At 35.5% G+C, this 19,348-nt stretch overlaps 1 long non-coding RNA gene across 1 annotated transcript in view; it reads right to left on the bottom strand.

Annotated features, from left to right (window-relative positions):
* Positions 1-6,287: 6,287 nt before the first annotated feature.
* The window catches only part of LOC141729254 (uncharacterized), a 158,863-nt gene continuing 145,802 nt past the window's right edge, over positions 6,288-19,348 (bottom strand). Inside the window, exon 3 of the long non-coding RNA XR_012580641.1 lies at positions 6,288-6,440. This is a non-coding gene — a long non-coding RNA (uncharacterized LOC141729254). The remainder of the gene's footprint in view (positions 6,441-19,348) is intronic.

Genomic DNA, 19,348 nt, shown 5'->3' with positions numbered 1-19,348 from the left:
TTACAGAAGAAAAATAACTTATCACGTGATGCAGATGGCTGCTGAAGGAATATGCCAGAATAGCTTCCTTGATATGAATCACGTGGACTATTGGTGTAGGTTCCAATGTGACAACAAATCTGGAAGAAATAATTGAATTGGATTGAATTTTGTAAGGAATACACAACTAGATTATTTATAATGTAGTAGCTTTTCCAACATATTTCAAAAGTAATTCAAGGCTCTGCCTAATTACTTCTATGTCCTCCTAGGCCATCCAAAAATACAGTATTTAATCACTTTTTAACTGAACATTTTAGTGGGCTCTGCTCTTCAGCAACCCAGATATGGAAATTAATGTGTGCCAGCAAATTACATCAATTTATTTGCTGTGGTTTAATTTCATTAACTCGTGATAAAAGAGATTGAGCTTAACATCTCTCCCTTTATGTACAAATAAGCCCCAGGGTGACATAGCACGTGAAACCAAAGTACTGCACATAATAAAATGACACCACAAATAAAAATGTATTTCCTAATACAGTTATACTCATAGAGGAACAGTTAGTAAACACACATTTGGCACAGAGTCAGTAATCAGCACCACTTCCTTGCTTATGGAATAATCTAAAGCATATGATCCCTGGTAGCAGCAGAAGGGGATGAGCAGGCCATGATGGTTCCCATCCCACTTGCTCCTTGTTTCTGGCCCACTGATTGCAGCAGGCAAAGTGGGGGCTGCTACAGAGCAACTCCTTGAGGCACTGCTGTGACAGATCTGGGCTCTACACCAGCTCTCTGTCGGATAAACTTCCAGCATTCCTCTGAAACTGCAGCCAACTGATTTGTGAACCCATCTGTTTGGGACATGCAGAAGCAGGTTTGGCATCCGTGAAATAAATGCCCCTCCATTTATTAGGAGCACTTGTCATTTCTATTGTAATGCAAGATAGGTTAGTGATTTCTTGTCAACAAACTCTAGAAACTGAATTAAACAGAGCTATTTCCTGTTCCAAAGAACTTACAATGCACGTATTTTATGGCTGTTTTTTTACAGGACTGTCGAAAGAATTGACATTGGTATGAAATGGACATTTGAGTTGAGGAAGAACAGGAGTAGAAAGATGTGCCAAAGCATGACTGCCTGCATCTCAAGTAGCAGAGGCAGTCAGAAAGCCTGGCTGCAGGATATACAGCAGCTCTGGCACAAGGCTGTGTGAGGAATTAGACTGATGGGAATCCATTTTCTCATGGCTTTGAAGCAATGCTCCTCACTGCTGTGTACTTCAGCCTCTTCCTATTGTGTCTCACCAATTTAGTTATTTTAATGAGCGAGCTAAAAAGACAATTGCAGTTAAATGAAAGGTGTTTTAAAGACTACTGCAGGAAACCCAGTCTTTTAACTCCCTGAATCTCACCTTGTGATTCCTTGAATAAAAATCACTAAGACAGTGGTCCAAGCATAAGCTAGCTTAGGCGAAAATGTGCAGCATAAAAGCAAGCGAGACAGATTATATTTCTCTTCTATGCTTTCCATTCTCTCTCCTCGCACTATCCATAAGTTTGTCTTCTGCATTTGGCCCCAGAAACATGTATACAATTTTACACTGTTTAAAAATACAGGCAAAATACAAATAATACCATTCTTTAACTTGCATGGTGATAAATTTGATGCTGAAAACTCTTGAACTGCAACTTGCTGTTACTACTACATATTTTCAGTCTTCAAGGAGTTAAAGATGAGGACAGACTAGAGCAATCATCCCCTAAGGGTTAACTGATGTAATAGCCACTGCTTGTTGCTCCAGTCACCACTGCAGAATGTCATGATTTCATAAAATCATATATAGGATCCAAATAAATACATTGCCTTCTATAGGAAAGCAGGACCATTTATCAACCCTGAGGATATTGTCAGGAGAAAATAAGGAAAGTCAAGTGCAGTAATGCTCTTGATATACTGCCTGATGACACCACAAGATGTAAAACACAGCTTGGAAAAAAACAGATACAAACAAGAGGTTGCTTTTGCTCAAGGCTATCCCCCTCAGGGATGTATGAAACAGCCTTTGAGAGCACTGGAAAAGAGAAAGGAAAATTGCATACAGAAATAACTGAGATAAAGTTCTTTTATCCTTTACCCTGAAATAATTTTGGGTACCAAAAATCAGCTCTTCAGGAAATGTCAAGTACATATTGTGGGTGTAAAGCAATTTTTTCTTGTAGAGATGGAGCTGACACTGAAAGATTCTGTTCTTGGACTTGGATCAAAGAGAACTAGAAAGATTGGGAATTTATCTGCAACTTTTGGGCAAAATAAAGTGTGCATGTCCTTGCCTTTGCAATGGGACAATGGAGCAGACTAAAGAATTTGTTGAGACCGTGGCTGAATCTTAGGTCCAAAATATGAATAGGGTCAGTTATGTACAATGATATTTCATATCCTTAGTGAATAGTACCTGCCCTACAGGGACCTTAAAGTTTGCAAGTTACGGATATGATGGGTGGATGGTTTTTAGCACTGTCTGTTGTGATAGAACAAGGGGTAACTGTTTAAAACTAAAAGAGTGTCAATCAATTTATATTAGATATAGGGAAGAAGACTTACAAAAAAGGTGATAACACAGTAAAAGAATTTGCCCAGAGATATGGTAGATGTCCTGTCACTGGGAATATTAAAGGTCAGACTAAATGTGGAATGTTAATTGGAATAGAGGACCACTGAAAATCAAACCCCAACTGTTCAATCATTCTATAAAAGGAACAGTAATTGAAGTCACAGATTTCTCAACTTGTTTGAAATGTCCAAGTCCCTGTATTAGTCTGTCCTACAGAGTTAGTGTCACAAAATGTTTCTTGGCTGCTGCATCCTCTAAAAGCTTTTTATGTTTTCCCTCATTATTCAATGTTAATGAGCATTATATACTCTTCCGAAAACTGTCTTTGACTTTCTAATATCATGTTCTTCTTTACTTCTTTACTGAGGTTGAATTTCACTCCTGTTTTCCATTAAATGATTCCTACATTCCTGTTTGAATGTAGGAATCATTTAATTTTAGAACAATTTCCAGATTCCATAGATTCCAAAATTTTATAAGAAAGGAAATATATTGTTACAAAATAATAATTTATACTTTTCAGTAGCATTTTTTAGAAAGACTACATCTAACAATATGTTTTGTTATTGCTAAAGTGTTTCTTTTGAGTTTTCAGTATTTAAAAAAAAATTCTGTTTCTTTCTACACCTATTTCCTAGGTCTTGTCAAGACACGCTTTTCTGTTTTCAAGATTTCATATTTTTATATGGAGAATAAGAAAAGAATCATGCTCTAAAGAAAAACTAATCTTGACAATTTAAAAAGTGTTTTAGAATAATTACTCAGAATCATGCAAATATTTTTTAGCTGGTTTTATATTAGGGGAAACTAAGGGTAAAAAATACTTTCCCTATACCTTTAGTTTTACAGAAGTTACAGTAATTGTTACCTCCAGCTAATGGTATATAGGTGTTGACAATCAGTTTAAATTCCAGAATCCTGATACATTCTGTCCTCTCTATGGTCTTGTGTAATTTAGTTAGTGAGAACTAATTTCTCTGTTTTAGGCTAAGTGAAGTAATAGACTTGTGAGCTATCGCTAGCAGTTACGTTGTTGCCTCTCTTTAGTTTACTTTTTTCCTAAAAAGATTATATAGCAAACTAAGCCAAGAAGAGGGATGAGTCAATAAAACAGAATATTCAATGAGTGCCACAAGCAGCTGAACAATCCTCTCAGAGTGGCTAATGGTAATCACTTAATGCATGTAAGTATTTATTCCTTTTTAGCAATGTAGCAAACACTTATTCTAAAAGGTAAATGCACAGTGAATGTTGTTGGTTTGTCTAATATATTAAACACTTCAACACATCTGCATGCATAACATATTAACTCTAAGGTTGCATTTGTAAAAATGTAAAATGCTTTGTATAGAATTATACTGTAAAATACCTGGAAGTGATCAAGTTTACCTATTTTAAAAAGAGAACTAAAACACCAGTGTCCAATTTTTAACTCAACATGTGGAAGGATTAGTATTTAAAAGGAACCATTAGTTCTACGCAGATATAATCTACTGCTTAGGAGTAGTGAACTACTAAATGCCCCACTTTTCAACAGGGATTCCTCAAGGGGAGGGACAATAGGGAGAAACAGACTTTGGAATAAGAGCAACTATGCTTCAATGCAATATATTCTTTTTAAATAGCAATTTGCTTTTTTTTTGTCCATATATGTAAGTATATTTAAAAAGAATAATATAAATACATTAAAAAAAAACCCCAAAGTAACAAAAACACAACCAAACACCAAATATGGTGTATTACTAAAAAGAAAAAAAAAAGTATTTAGTCACTTCTAAGTTTGTAACTTCTACTTAAAATGTCTACATCATTGCATTACTCTCATCATTACCCAGTAGTGGCTGGGCTTTTCCAGCTCCAAAAGGCTTTTATTTTAGCAAATCAACTCTCCAGGCATTTCCATTATCATCAGTCTTATAAAAGCAATTGACTCAAAATACATATTTAACAAAAGGAAAGGAAAATTTTATGGTAGTGAAGATGCAGTTTAATAAACAAGACACTTTTTTCCCCCCAAAAGTATTCTCAGTTGGCTACCCATAAATAATTGGAAAGAATGGACAAGTAACCTCAGAGACTGCAATCCTACTTCATCTATGATTGCCATACAGCATTATTTTGAAAACTCAGGTGGCATTTCAGTGGTTCAGAGCCTTGAAAAACTTTTGAACTAGGATGAAATTTCAGCCTAAAAGAATTATAGCAGAAATAATATGACATTGAAAAATTAGGCAATTTTACAAAGAATTGCAAATATGATATAGAGATGAATGAGACCCTGATAGCAGATATGGTAGACAAATCTGACAAATACTGCTAGGAAGTCTCAAAAGAGATTTTATTAACACACATAAGTATAAATCATTTGTATAGCTGTACCAAGTAATGCAACAATGTTACTTATCCTTTGAAGTTACAAATATGTAACGGGAGCACAGAGCAAAGCCTGAAAAATAAGTGTTGGGTAAGCAGTTTTATCTTCAAGGATGTGAACAAAATTTATACCCATTTTCAAGATTTATTCTAGTGGCAAGTTTTTTTGGTGGAATTTTAGTGATGTTTCTGTCACAAAAAATCCCAGAAACAAGCACAAACTTTAGGAGAACATGAGAAAAATATTTAAAGATATTCTATTTTTAAATCCACAAAGTTTGTATTTGGAAGTATTGGTCACACTACCAGAGTCTTTCTGCTTCAGCAGTCCTTATATTTGATCCCTGTACTCCTCTATTCAACTGAAAAAATTGGTTTTGGCATAGACATGACTCTTGTGTGGAAGAAGCTTATATCAGAAAGCAATCCATGTATATATATATATATGTATAGCTACAGAATCCATATTTTCATTTGGTCATGTGGTTAATTATTAGCACCATTAAAAAGAATTGTATTTTATTTTTATTTTAACTTGGGATTCAAACAAGACTCCAGCCCTTAGCAATTATTGCCTGCTAAATGCAAAATGACTTTGCAATGCTTCTTCCTTCTATTTGCATGTTTCATTCAATAAGACCTGTTTGAAAATCACACTGTTTACTTTTCTCCTCTCTACCCTGGAATTGTAGACAGCTGGTTACCAGTGGAGTTTTAAAAGTTCTAGGCAGAAAGCTGAATGGGACAAGCAGATAATAATAAATATTTAAAATTAATATTAAAATGTTCAATGTTAAATAGAGGTCAGACTGAAAGCTATGAAGGTCACTCCAGGTTTTAGCTGAGATATTGTTTATATTTGAAGTTGGTTAAATATTTGAAGCTATTCTGCTGAGCCAATGATGCCGCAAATCAGTTATTTGCTTTCCTGGAATCATATCTTAAGAAAATTTTATAATTTTTTATCTATCTAATAATTATATTATCTTCCTTAAAATAGTTTTCTTTCTAAAATGCTTACATTCTGGAGCTGCATGATGTGCAACCTAATGACAAATATATATTGATATACATACTTTAAAATTATTAAAAAGATTGTGCAGTGACAGGTTAGCTTTCTTCTTTTTTTATTTTTTGACTGTTGAGTAATTTCCCTGGACCACACATCAATAAAACCAAAAAATAGCATAAAGAAGCTTTATATAATGACCATAGAACCTTAACTTAAAGTAGGAGCTTCAATATGTGCCAGATCCTCTTTCAGAGAAAAAAAAAATAATAATGATAAAAACTTTATTCCTTGGTAAGTACCTTCAGAAGACAGAAAAATCCATTTCCTGGATCTTAAATGGGTCACTTTCTTTCCAGCACCAATCAGAGTGTTAGAGAGATGACCGGCAGCATTCTGGGGACATTTCCTGGGTGCTGCTCTTTCAATTCATGTGAGCAGCCCCTTGGTCTTCGGGAGTCCTGAAAAATCAGGACACAAATGTGTAAGCTGCCTCCATTTACATAAAAGTGAGTGCACTGACTGCAAACAGTAAAATATTTGACCACCAATCATACAGTGTAATTAGGTCTGGGAGGGAAATATGTTTTATCTGTATTTTTCTGATGTGTGCTGTAAATTTGTTGTACTATGCAAATGTTTTAAAATAAGTTAAACAAGGAAAATGCAATGAAAGTATTTATCTGTACATTTTGCTACAGTTCCTCAAAATGTGAACAAGACCTAGTTTGGGGAATTTGAAACATTTCTGATTATCTGCTGGGTTATGATAAATCATTTGTATGATATGGGAATAGATTGTATGGAGAGTTTTGGGGACTATTTTTTTTTTTTTGCTTGTTATTCTTTGCAATTAATTTTTATCTTTTTGATTGTAGTTAGTTTAAAATGTGTTACACATCATTTTCAAACCATCCAGCAAGGCTGCATTTCATCAGATAATGCAGAACAGATCATGGACCTTTTGTATCATGCAAACACACTTATCTCAAATGTGTTGTCACGGTGGTACACATTAACTCATCCAAAATGGTGATTAGGGATCATGGAAAGTTCTTCCAGCTAATGAGAGGCCAAGCCAATCACCCTGCAGTCAATTAAAAGGGTAATCTTCAGTAGCCAGCAGCTTTTAAATACATCTTAAGCTAACATAGCCTGAATATTTACAAGATACATAGAAGATCAAATTGGTGATTAAGATTTTTATCTTGCACTGTAATATCTTAAGTTGCACTCAAATACATGCCTAATTTGGAGCTTCTGGTAATAAAACCAGCTCACATGAATGGATTTTCTCCAAATTTATCAGAAGTACTGAAATATTTCTATACTTTTATTACTTTCTTTGCTCATTTAAAGCATTTCCAAAATTTGCTCTCCAAAATATAAAAATACTTCAAGAAGAAAGGTTTAGGCTAAGTAGCTTCTAGATTTAGAAAACTATTTTTAGGGACTCATATATTTTAGAAAAAATCATCTATTTTCCCAAATATTTGATTTTTTGTTAAAAATCTTTTTGGACATGTGAGAGATTAGAAATTATTGCAAAATGTTTTAACTATGATACCTATTTATGATTACTTTTATCCTTTCTTTTCTGACCCAGGGGAAATTTAATCATATGTCTTAAAATGAATATTGGCTGTTCAAGTGTTGCTCATCTTACGCCACTGGTGAACTGTATGTACCCTCCTTTCGGAAAGTCATTGTGAGCAACAGCCTGCTCAAGCTTTCACATGGGAATGAAGATGATTGCTAATACAGGAATTACACTTTCAAATAAAAAGGATCATCCTTTTTAAGTTTATATGGTGAACATAGTCAATATGACTTTTGTATTGACATTGTCAATGGTTTCGGGACATCAGCAGCAAAACTGATTTCCACACAAGGGTGTAAAACTTGGCCAGTCCCTACTGGCATGTTTACTCTGTTGTAAGGTTCAGATGTGAGTCCACTGCATTTTAGTAGTTTTAAAGTCTTCTTCCAAGATGTTTTCCACAGACGTTTTTACAGAACTGACTGAAGGTGGACTGAAAATGAATTTTTGCATGAGTGTTGTTGGGGCAGAGGAGGAAGCTGTAGCAAGGACCCTCCTACCGTTGGCATGCCTCTGTTCTTCCCCAAAAGAACCAGCCCAAAATATCCCCAAATGTTTCATTTCAGCTCAGTAAAAGCCTCCCAACATGCTTGCCCTTACACATCTGAAACTGAAGACTTTTTGCAGTGGTGATTTAAAATGTCTGTTTTCCATTGATAGTTGAAAAGCAGACAAGAGAAAGTTGCTACTTTTTTCCTTTTCTCAGATAAAAGATGTAAGAACTCTAAAAATTATGTACTTGAGTCTCTGTAGTTGTTAGAAGCCATATGTGTGTTTTTGTTAGAAGATGTGTGTGATGGTCAAAAGATAAGACTAGACTGTGACTATTAATCAGCTTAATTCTAAAATTTAATTATTTCATGTTTCTAATGCGCAGTAACATCTCTTGGTTCATGCTGATGTTTTTTCCACCCATGAAATTGTGTATTCATCAGTGTCTCCTATACTCTTATTCCTGCATATATCAAATGCAAACTTGTATTATCTCAGTATTTCCAGTTGACACCTGTGGCTATATAAGAATCAATTACAAACCAATTTTAAACACAGCATGGATTCTTACACAGAAATACAGAGGACAAGGAAGATAAGCAGCAGAATTTATATATATTTTTTCTCTATCAAAAATGCCTCTGGAAGGAAGTATAGCCTCTGAACACTGTTTAATTTCAAAGCAAGCCTAATGCTTTTGTTGGTATAAGAGTAGGTCTCTGTGAGGGAAAGAAAGCTCTTCATACAGAAATAGTTCTCATTCTGGAGAACTTCATGGGCCAAGAAAGTTATAAGCAAATGAAGTTCCTTTGCTCAGCTTTTACACTCTGAATTACTTGCCTTCTGCTTTCAGGCTTTATAAATGTCAGCTAAGCATAAACTTTTCATTAACCTGCAAAGGTATTCTTGATAGCCAGCAAAACAGAAAAGAAAACTGTTCATAAATCATGTCAAGTTACAGCTGAATGGGACGGTAAGACCTGAACCTGGCCCTAGAAAGGCATACTTTCATACTTTTGAAGGAAGATTGTGTCAAAGATACATTTTTGCCATCCTGTCTTGGGGCTCACAGCATATTAGATTTGCTGAGAGCTCGTCTGGATGGGATTGACTTTTTAGTCCAATTTTAGTGCTAAACATCTGAGTGGACAGATGAAGAACAGGAGGCTCCACATTAATCTTTATTAGTGCTAAACATAACATAAAGTTGTAAATTAAACATATGCTTCACTGCAATTTATCCAGAATATTCTTGCTTTTTCAGTACTTTAATGCAACAGAAATAGTATAAAAACTGTTTTATCAATTCCACTTTTATTATCATATTAATTCTTCATTTTTAAAATTCAGCTAGGTTCAAAAAGACTTTTGACATCATTGAGTCCAACCTATGACCAAACACCACGTTGTCAGCTGGACCATAGGACTGAGTGCCACATCCAGCCTTTCCTTTAAACATCTCCAGGGATGGTGACTCCACCAACTCCCTGAGAAGCTGATGCTGATGCCAATGTCTAATCACTCTTTCTGTGAAGAATTATCCTGATACTAATGTTTTAGGCTTTTTAAACAAAATATCTGGAAGAAGCCTCACCTAAAGACCGAAATAGCAGAGGGGTAGTATATTTAACAACACCATCTCTAAATTCCTAGAATACCATCCAGAAAGTCAGGATAAAATCCTGGCTGGTCTGAGGGGAAAAAAAAAGCAAATTCAAGTAAAAAACCTGCACTGTACCTTGAGAATTCATTAGTTCATTATTCCATTAATATTCAGATCCATACCCATTTGAAGGTCACAGTGCTTAGCTATAAAACCTTAAATAAGTTAAGCTCTCTTGATGCCAAAGATCTCTGCATTTCAGCTGGGCATTTCTATTTAATGGGGATTCATCATTGCCTTTCATGTGGTTGAGCAGCAGTTTCTGTGTGCTGACCCTGTTTGCGAGCTTGTTATCATCAAGGGCTATGCTGCACCCAAATATGAGAATTTTGCAGGTGAACCCAAAGACTTTAATTTTTATTGAATTCATTTGGCTGAGATATGAAGACAGCTATTACTACTGTGGTATTTAAAGTTGCATTATTAACCCTATCCTCTTATTACCTGTGCTGAAACTGCATTTTTTAATGAGTGACAGGATGCCTTAGGAAATAAAAAACTTCTTGAAAGCTAAAAATATTTCCTTTTGATAGGAAAAAATGGACAAATTTTCCATGTCATACCTAAAGGAAAATTATTAATAACATTTCTGTACATTGTAGAGAAAAACAAAACAAAACACCTTATTCTCTTCTGTCATGGCACTGATTGGTGCCATTGCATTTCATAGGTAGAGAATTTTCATGTCATAAGCAGCTGCAACAGATATTGCCATTGCATTTCTTTTGTCCAATTAATTAGCTAAGATAAGCACAAAGCTGTTTAGAAACTTCTTCAGGTGTCTTAAGAACAATCAAAGTACGTATGAGTTTTCTTGGGAGCCTAAACATTTAATTTTCTTTAAAGCAAGAAGGTTCTTGAGAACAAAGACTGGGTTTGATTTTCAATTAAATGAATATGAACTTAGCTTTGAACTCCGTGGGCTTTTCCTAGAATGCAATTTCTTACTCAGATAACAGTGAACGTGGTATTCAGTCTTCAGTGAAATCTCCCTAAATAGCTGCAAGCACATTCTTCTGAGGAAGAGGGAAAGGAACATGCTTTAATGCACTCAGAAGAGTCCTGTGGTTGCACTTTTAACAAGTATACACTTGATTCCTGTGTGTGTTATAAGAAATACTGAATTGGTGAGATTAAATTGGATGGTTATAGCTTGTAGAAAAATCAGAGAGGTAAAAGCAGGACACGTTAAGAGAGAAGCTGAAGAAAAAAAATGAAACATCCTTGCTATGCAGGAGAAGATATCAAAAAAAGCAAGCTGTATGTTGACTTTTCAAATCATGGGAATACATAAAAATGAATCTGTGGGAAAAAAATAGAGCAGAAGGTTTTTCAGAGGACTTGAAAGCCCTGCACTATGAAATCAATTACTTCCCAGCTAAAGAAGAAGTGTTCAAAGACAGCCAAGAGTGCAGAACTCTCAGATGACACAGATCACTGCCAAAGCAGTAACAGAAAGCAAATATTATGTGCTTTGCTTATTTTTCAACTGCATGTATTTTGTCACTTTTCCCATCTCCGAGTGCCCTGAGGCCAAGTCATTTTTTCTTTGGTAAATCTTATGGAAAGGTCAAACAATGAATTTGGCTTGAACAACAGTGGAGGCAGGCAAGGAGTGAGGGAATGCGTGTGTGGATTCCCTTCCTGAAACCTGAGATAGGTGCTCACCTCCAAACTTAATTCCTTACTTTTTCCTACCTTGACACCTCTACATCAGATGGCTTCTAAAGTGACTCTTCAGTGGTTTAAAAGAACAATGATGGGGTAAGAGGGAAAATCCTGTAATATGAGAATAACTGTTCCAAAGATAGGAACTATAAAACAAGCAGAGGTAATCCACTGTTTGAATGGAGGGAGGTCACCCGTGGAATTTGGTGGGCTCTTGGCTCCATTTGTGCTGATTAGCACACTCATGAAGGCTGTGGAAGAGTGGCTAGAGCAGGAAGGTGACAAAGCATGCAGCTGATACAATTGTATTCCAGACAGAAAGGATAAGGGCAGACAGTGAAGGACTACAAATCTGCTAAAGGAGACTGCTTGAGTAATGAAAATAGCTTGTGAAATCTAGTGAAAAGAATTGTGAAGTGATGCACATGGGAAAAAAACATATTTTAAATTTCACAGTAAAAACTGATGGTATTGGGATGACCATTTTCACTGAGGGCTGCAGTTCTCATACTTTAAATCTTCCTGAAAAACACATTTACTCCTTATGCTTCTCTGTGGACAATGACAGAACCAGCCTTTTATTTCCATTCTTCTGTTTTTCTTAAAAATATTGCTGCCAGAGATATTCCAAGAGTTATCTCTACATAACTAGCCTTTTAAAATGATGCTTTTCTTTTTCAGTCTAGAAGCCTGCAGTGTTCTCCTTGTCCCACATTAATCTAAGGCCATTTGTTCTCCTGATAATTAGCAAAGGACACTCATGGCAGCCCTTTAGTGCTGTGGAATACATTTTTATATTTGTAGCCTCATGCTGGGCACTTGCAGCACTTTGTTATCAGCTTCCAAGATGATAGGAATGTCAGGTTTTATAGTGGAAGTTGACAAGTGCACTTTAGAAAAGCTGTAAATGTGAAATCTGTGGCCCACTGTGTAACAAAATGGTCAGTGACTGAGGATAAAGGTTAACAAGGTGGAAGCAATAAATCTGATTTAAGTGAAGGGCTCTTCATATCTATCTCAATAACACATCTTAATTAAACAGTATTTTCCACATCATCCACATAAGATGTTTTCACTTCCTTTTCAATAATTGGATAGAAACTTGAAAGAATAATCAAGAAAAGAGGATTTTATAAGAGAGCGCTGAATAGCTGTCTGCTTCTACGTTTTCTCCCTTTTCAAGGCATTTTAAGATTTTTTTTCTTTAAAGATTGAGGCTAAGATTAAGCTTGAGTGTGCATTGTACTGATTTAAAGAGGAGACTTTGTTGACTTACATCTCTGTCTGGACAGTTCCACCAAGTGTTCAAGGCCTCAAGAAGATGCCTGCTGCCTATCAGAGACAGAACAATTTCAGACTAAGACTTCATTACAGCCTGTATTGAAGTATAGGACTTTTCATCAGCAGTACATCAGAGGTTCTTAGCAAGAACCTTATTTAAGTCAACTGGCTGGCTTTAGAGTAAACGATTCCAATAACAATGCTTACTGACTGTCAATAGAAAAGCAAGAAATTATTTGAGGATTTGAAAAATTTGAGCTAGATCAGAGAAAAAAACCCCACAGCTGCTTTATTTTTTTCTGTAGGGGACTAGAAATTAATTTAATGTGATGTACAGATAGAACTGATTCACCTCATTATAAATTATGAAAAATATGCTTTTGTATTTCCAAACATGCAGATATATGAATATTTTAGCATAAACTTTAGGCACCTGTGACAGCCTGTTTTTATATCACATATTCACTGTTCAAATATCTATAGTCTGCATAGTCCTATGCTTTTTTATATAACTTAGAATGAGACATTATTAAATAATAATGAGACATAATGATGGACATCAAGCATGAAAAACCTTCAACTGAAAATAAGCATTGAAGAGGAGAAAAAATAAAAAGAAGCAAAAAGAAGTAATAGAAAACTGGAGAAAAGAATGAAAGCCTAAATACCTATCTATCAGCACAACTAAACAAAAAAGCTGCATAATTGCTTTGAAGGTCACCTGTCAATTTTCACAAGACAGCTGCTGAGAAATGAACAGACGTCTTATCAATGCATCCACTGAGAATTTTGCTGAAAGTAGCACAGTCCAGTCAAAAAGGCTCAGAACTCACTGCCACAGAGTAGAAATCATGTGACTACTTGTTTTTAAAGCACAGGCAATTACCCTTAAAATAAACAAGCAAAAAAATCTCACCAAGATGAACAAACCAGCAGCAAAATAACCCACTTTGTTTATATTGAATTATTCTGTAGGACCTATGACCTACATGAGCTTTTCCAATACCTAAGGAAGGATTTTCACTGTATATATACAAAGAGTTTATAAGATATAAAATAGTTAGATTTTTTTAATGAGTATATACTATATACAGTTTTTTAGATTCTTTCTCTTGAAGAATTCCTTCAACCTTTGGTACCTATGGCTGGGTACCTATGGTTGGGTACCAAAGGTTGTGTCATATTCTTTTCTATTGCTCAAGACGGCAAGACCTACTTTGAGGGAAATATGTTAAGACAGAGGCAGCAAAAATAAACAAGACTAAGACGGCACATTTCAGGTGACAAAAAACAGGATAAAGTATCAAAAAAAGGAGGAAGGGAGTCCCAAGATTCACCCAAAATACTTTATTCATTGAAGTCAAATCAGTACTTGTGATATTTTGCCAGGCAGCCTTGCCATTAAAAATATTGGGGGAATAGGCAGCTCATTTTTCCAGTTAAGATTTAAAAAATGGCTGCATGGAAGATTTGTTAAACTAGGATTTCCCAGCAACAGGTTTCTTGTCCAATTTGTGCTTTTCTTCTGAATTTGCAGGTTGATGCATTTATGCAACCACTCTACTTCAAAAACTCCAGTGTTTTTCCCTTGCATCCCCAATATTCAATTATCTGTATTAATTTGCAATTCTGAGACATTAAAACCTAAAGGAAATGCAAGTGAAAAAATATGGTTGAAAATTTCACTAAGGTGCAGTTTTGGCTTTTTGATTAATGAATTTCTTTGTTTTCAGAGTCAGAAGTCAGAATGTTATTACACTGACTAGATTGCAATTTTCCTCCCTCTCTCTCACCAATCTCTTCCCCCAGCCATTTTTAATATTGCTTTTTGGTTACTGTTGAGGTTAATATCAAAAGCACTTTGAGGGAATAGTACCAACAAGTAGTGTCAGAGCCTCAGTGAAAATATAAAAGAGAATCTGTAAACTGCTCAGCTTAAATGTGCTCAAAAACTCAAGAAGGGCCACTTTATTTTGTGGAATAAACACAGAAACAAAATCTTCTAAACCTGTTATCAAAGCATAAAAAACACAACCAAAGCATAACCAAAGACAATTCCAATTTATAGGATTAAACTCTTCACATTTTTTTTTTAAATAGGTATACTTTGTAACTTAAAAATCCTTTTCTGATGCTTCTGTGGGGGATAGGACAGTAGGTAGGAAAATATTTCCAACCACGATGGAAATATTGATATATTGACACTCATTATGGTGTCAATAACTAATGCAACTATGAACAAAATGCAGTTATCTCTGTTTAGTGAAGGGTTATGTGGTGAAAGGCTTTTTTATCTTTTCTGCTGCTGAAGGCCCGAGGGCTCACTGCCCTTCTGAATGCTCATGTAAAGTATGTGCAAAGGAGGAGGATTTTGCATGGCAAGATAGGACCTGGCAAAGCAGGAGAGGGCACTGCTCCCATGGAGAAGAGCGCTGGTCCCCACCTGTCTGCACTGGAATTCAGTGAGTTACAGCCAATCTTGGCACCAAATTGCACCACAGTGACGATTTCTCTCCATGAACAGCACGTGGTAACAGAAGTGAAATTTGCTTCCTGCACTTTGGGCACTTTTTAGCTGGGATGCCCAAACACAACCACCACTCAGTACGATCACAAATTTCCCTACTTACAAAGTTTTCAGAGTGATCCTGCATAATATGGGAAACCAGTGTTACTCCAACCCAGCAAGCAGAAAGACAGCTTGGTTGCCTCCAGAGCACTTTATTCACCTTCTCATAGCTCTGTATTTTTATAGATACTACACATTCAATCTTTAGAACTGAAAACAAGTATTAAAATTTAAAATTCCCCATCCAACTGCTTCTGAAAGGTTTTATGTCATCCTAAGAGATTCAAATCTTTGCTGTCAAACATTTTTCTGGATTATGGCTCAATTTTAAGACCTGTGAGCACAAGACTTATTTCCCAGACAATGTAGCTGATCGCTGAGGCAGTGACATGCACTGGATGAGCAGGCAGACATCAGACATGGTCCTGCCTGACCACACACAGCTAAGCAGATCTTTTGCTTTAAATATGTGACTTTGCTTTAAATATGTGGCATATAATCCCACCTGGAGAAATGTTATCTGAATGCTGTAGAACCAGGACAGTCCTAAATTCAATTCAGACAGAGGAGCAGAATCACAGGCCTTCCTCCATAAATACACCTCACAAATACCTTATTCAATTTCACACTGTTTATCTTGCACTACTCCTCCAACTTGCTAAGATCACAATAAAATCAAAATCTCCCTTGTCTATACTTGCAGTCTCCCTCAGCTTTGTGCTGTATGCATGGAAATTCAATAAGCTGTTCTCAGTTCAATATGAAAATAAAAGGAGAGCAAGGATGAGTTTGAACAACCACAGGGACTGCCCTCTTCTCCTCCCTCCCACCCTGACATTAACCATGCATCTCTGACCTGTATGTAGTTTTCCAAACAAAATTTCATCTCAGTTGTTTCCTCTGCTTGCTTCTAGGAATGTTTAATAAGATGGTATCAATGGCCTTACTGAGGACACGTGCATTGGCTGTTTATCCCTGTCCACAAGGCCTGAGCCTCTGCCACCACAGGGAGAGTGATTGCCTCAGCAGGATTTCTTCTTGGTAGATCCAGGGAAACTGTCAGTAATCTCTTTGTGACCTTCTAGGAGTTTGTAGATTGTGTCTGCGATAATTTCTGCTAGTCTGTTTCTGATAAATGTGTATTTTTCACTCTCTAATTCTGTCTTTTCCCCTGTCAATAAGACTGGCATCATCCAAACTCTTTGCCAGACTTTGCCCAACTACCATACATCCTGGTGATTCACTAGAAAAATTCATAATCATTTAACAAGACATAGAAACAGTTTATTCTCTAATTCAGTAAATGCAACTTATTACTAAAATATCATCAAAACCTGCTGAATTATCAGTATTATCTCCTTTTAATTATTCCTTTTGTTGGTAAAAAAGGTTGGTTTGTATACTACTGACACCCTTTATGAATGATTGGAACTTTTTGTAATTAGTACTTCTGGAACTAAGAATTTATGCCACAATCTGTATTTTTTAGCAAGCATTAATTTTATGGGTTACAGAATGGAACAAACAAATATGTATTTAACTACTGCAAAGAAAGTGTTGCAGTGAAAGGTGATTGTGTGAACCAGAGGTCAGAGAAAAGTAAGCACTTTTAATCTTGGCTGATGGTTAACTTCAACAAAAGATAGGCCATATAGGAAAAAAAATTAAACAAAAGAAACAGAGAGAGAATAGTGAAATTGCAGTTCCTTCAAAATAAGTTTTTATGTGAAAACAAACCATGCAATTGATACTTGGAATTCCACAGCAAAAAGGAGAAAAGAAATCTCACTAGTTGTTAATAAATGGCTCTTAACAGTCTTAAAAAAACCAACCAACCAACCCAAAACCTACTGGTCTGCATGTACAGAAAGCATTCAGGCATTATAATATACAGGAGAAAAAAAATTCAATTTAAAGTTCTGCATAAGAAACCTCTTTACTTGTTAGCCTGTATAAAAGAACCTGTAATGCCAATGAATCACTTTGAGCACTTTCTGTGTTCTGTCCAGAAGCTTCATGTGAAGTGATTCCATTTCAAATAACGTGGTGTCCTTGTTTCAAACTACAATTTATTCATTAGAATGTCTAGAGTGTTTATCAAAAGACTTCAAAAGAACCTCTTGATACAGTATTAATTAAAAGACTGAAAAAGAAGGGGTGTGAAGGGATTAAAAATTACTAATTTAGGATAAGAGAGGGAAATAAGTTGTTCATATAACTTGACTTCTACTGTGAACAAATCAATAACCAGCTGAGAAAATTTTACTGAATTGGAACAAACACATCTAATTTTTTTGGCAGATAAGAAAAAAGGTTAAGAGACCTAATTTGTATCACTCATTTTTAAATTGTCTAAACTCCCTACTGTCTCAAACAGAAATTCCATTTCATTAAAAATCAAGGCAAAAGTAAAGCACCTCTAGTCATGCTGGGGCCTACATTTCTTCTTATCTGGGATTCAAATCTTTGGTGTCACTGCTGTTCTGCAAAAACCTACCTTCGTAAGCAGACCAATTGTGTGACACAAGCAGGCTTGCTTAAACCAAAGATGGGCAAGATGTACAAGATATACTCTCATATTAACAGGAAACATTCTTTTTCTGTAATGAAAATCGGACATTTCAAACCGATAGAGAATAATGTAAGATAACATACAAATATGGCAATCTGGGGTAAAAAAAATCTATATATATTCAGTGCAGAAATCAAAGAATGAGTTTTTTTATATATGTACACTTTTATCGGTGAAAATTTTCAAAAACTAATAAAACTTCTGAGATTCTCATCATATTGTGAGGAAATTGATGATGGACCTATTGATAAAAAGGCAAAACAGATGGAAATCTGTCAGTGAATACAGTCACATTTCTACTGTAACTGCTTTCTGAATTGGAAACCAGAAATAAGTGACAGTACTGAAATGGGAGGCTGCAAAGAAAATAAACAGACTGCAAATACTGGTGATTTACTGCATATCCTAATTTCTGGGAGCAAAAGTTGGATTTGCTTAGTCCTGTCTGACAGTAACTTTTCCTGAGTAACAATGCAAAAAAAAGATTTGATTGATGCTTGCATTCATTGCAACCATTTTCTTTTTATTGTATGTGGAAGGTGCCATCAACATTCAAATTGGAGATTTGCTAGAAACAATGAAGTAATAGTGGGTATGGATTTGGGCCAAGACAAGGCCATGTGGTGGACAGGGCCAGGTAACCTACAGAACTGCCACAAAGCGAGGGATAGACCTTATCTGGTGCCATAGCTGGGAATGATTATTTCTCTTGGAACTTGGTAAAATTATAGCATTCAGCATTGGGTTAGACTATGAAAAATGAGATATGGGGGCTTGTAAGTTGCTTTGTGTGTGTACTGTACAACAGAGTTATTTCATCTTCAAAAAACAGCACACTTGTACTGTGAATGGGATAAGTAAAGAAAAGGTACATTGAGATCTCTACCACACTGGCTTATCTCCTCTCTAAATATTTTGAATTTTAAGGACAGGGAGGAAGATTGTTCTGGTTAATTATTTAATTAAGTGGTTCATGGTTATTTGATTCAATTATATCATGTGCAGTATTTCTTATAGTAAACTGTCATGTTCTTTTGTTTTCCTTCATTCTTACAGCTCCTGTTATAACTCGCAAGTTCTTTGATGGATCATTATATTTAATACACTATGAAGTTGTCACACATATATTTACCTTAAATTTTTTATCCCAAGACAGTCTGTCTAAATTTCCATTTGATTCGCCATAGAACACTTAACACCTTTTTCTCTGTTTTTTACCATGGACAGGTTCCTGTAGGTTTAGTTTTAATAAAGGAGACAAGAAATTAGAAGTTGGTAGGACATTGTGGAGGCTGAATTTATGGTATAGTTATGCTTTAGTCTTAACCAAACCAACATATTAAATTCCTCAGTGTCTCATAAACAATGCCAGGTTATTTGACAAGATATATAATCTAATGATCAAAGTACATAGCCTGGTGTATTTATGCTCTTCATAGGCTGGGGTTTGTAATTCAAACATTCATCATTTGCACCCCAAAGGGAACATTGCCATATCAAATACCACAAGAGATCATTAGCTGT

Source organism: Zonotrichia albicollis, chromosome 6 (assembly GCF_047830755.1).
Source record: "Zonotrichia albicollis isolate bZonAlb1 chromosome 6, bZonAlb1.hap1, whole genome shotgun sequence".
NCBI classification, from domain to species: Eukaryota; Metazoa; Chordata; class Aves; order Passeriformes; family Passerellidae; genus Zonotrichia; species Zonotrichia albicollis.
Note: the sequence above shows the minus strand (reverse complement) of the source record. Positions and strands in the feature narration are given on the sequence as shown.